The following is a 2,500-nucleotide window of genomic DNA, read 5'->3' as shown; positions in this document are numbered from 1 at the left end:
CACATCTCACTCTCTCTCTCTCTCTCTCTCTCTCTCTCTATATATATATATATATATATATATATATATATTATATATATATACATACATATATATGTACATATATGTGCATATATACATATATTATATATATATATATATATATATATATATATATATATATATATATACATATATATGTACATATATGTATGTATATATACATACGTATATTATATATATATGTATAATATATATGTATATATATATATATATGTATGTATGTATGTATATATATACATATATATTATATCATATGTATAATATATATGTATATATATACATATAGATATAGATACATAGATATGTATATAGGCATATATATACATATATATATACATATAGATATAGATACATAGATATAGATAAATATGTATATATGCATATTTATATGCATATATGTCTTTATACACACACATACACACACACACACATATGTATGTATGTATATATATATATATATATATATATATATATATACATATATATATATATATGTATATTTATATATATGTATAAATATATTAATATATATATACATATATACATATATACAAATATGTATGTACACTGTATATAGATATAGATATAATAGATAGATAGATATGTATATATGTATATATTCATATTTTTATTTTTATATATACATACATATATATATATATATATATATATATATATATATATATATATATGTATATATACATATATAGATATAGATAGATAAATTGACGCCTATAGATAGATAGACAGATATGTATATATATGTATATATATATATATATATATATATATATATATATATATATATATATATATATATATATACACACATAGATAGATACACATATATATAAACACACATACATACATACACACACACATTTTCATTTATTCGACCTATTTTTGTTTTGTGATTTAATTATTCCTATTCCCATTCGTAACTCCTGTAAATTTTGATTAATATTGCAAGCGTCAACTTTGTTGTCATGAATACAACTGAAATCCCAGTTATGTTATGGAAATGCTTAAATGATTCTTGACACGAACTTCGCTTTAATATTGATTGGTTTTGCACTTTTATTTGTTCATGTATAGTTTGACTATATTATGTTTTATGTATATTGTATGATTCTGTTTTCCCGTTGTGTTGTGTCAAATATTTTGCCTCTGTTGCATTTTGTGTCGTATATTTAATTGTGATTCTTTTCCGTATTGTATTATACCTATGTTGTATTTCATATCACGAGCGTTTTATCTTTAATTTTGTCTGTATTGTTTGTTTTCCGGTTGTGTTGTATGTTATAATAAGGATGTAATTTATTTTGCAGGTATACTCTATTCCCTTTATTGTTTTGAAAGCCTATTATAAATGACTTTATACTGCATCAGGTAGTCGGACTACACTTTGCAAACGACCCGGTAAACAAACACAGCTTAAGACTACACATAATATCTGCCTGGCTTCCTGGACCTACTGGGAATATCACCCCTCCCTTCTCCCTACTCCTTACCCCAACCCCCCTTTTCCCCATCCCGTATCCCTTCTCTCTCTCCTCCGTCCCCTTCCCCCCTCCTCCTCTATATCCGGTTGGGAGAGACTGACCTGACCTGACCTTATGTGTCACGTTCTTGTGTCACTTGTAACCCTCTTGTTGGAGAGGCAAGGTTATTTTTAGCGTTTCTTGTTACTGTGGCGTGGGAACTCTCTGAATTCTAACTGGTCGTAATAATGATAATAATTCCTAAATAGATTATCAAGCATCAAAACTGCCATACATATCAACAAAGAAGAGAATGCGTAGTTATAAAAAAAAATAATTGATAAGAGAAAATCAGAATAGAAAATTAGCAAGTAACACAGACAAAAAATACGAACTACAAGAAAATGAAGTATTTATCAATAACCAATTTAGTAGCATCTTATTTTTGCCATGAGAATGACACCGACCATGGACATTCTATTTTTTTCTTTATAAAATTCTACCTTTGGCTTTTTAACATCCATCGACAACTGAACTATAATTCGAGGTTATATATCCATCTTCAAAAATGATAAAAAAGCACAAGTATTAATGGATTGACGATATTCAGAGACAGAGAAAATAAGTATCCGTCAGCTCTATAAATGTAAGCTTTCTTCGTATTTCTTGTAAACGCTAAATATATATGCGAAAAAGACTAAGAACAGGATTTGATTTTTGATCCATTGAACCCTTTGATAAATCAAACACTGCACTGTAATTGAAGGTTACATATCTATAAAAAAAATGCATGTATTCGAAATAATTGCGCTAATGTACTGACTATCTACATGACTGTATACAAAATACAGTGTTTAGACTAAAATGGATCACCAGTTAACGGACAGAGCTAGATATTTGGTGCGGCGGTTTATTCGGAAAGAAATTGCAGAATATATTTGCCTTTTTAACTCTTTTATTCTCATTTTTGTTTTTAT

Source organism: Penaeus japonicus, unplaced genomic scaffold (assembly GCF_977035675.1).
Source record: "Penaeus japonicus unplaced genomic scaffold, GWHDUDI00000001_assembly GWHDUDI00000009, whole genome shotgun sequence".
In the NCBI taxonomy this organism is placed as follows: domain Eukaryota; kingdom Metazoa; phylum Arthropoda; class Malacostraca; order Decapoda; family Penaeidae; genus Penaeus; species Penaeus japonicus.
The sequence above is the reverse complement of the archived record's forward strand: the minus strand, read 5'-3'. Positions refer to the sequence as shown.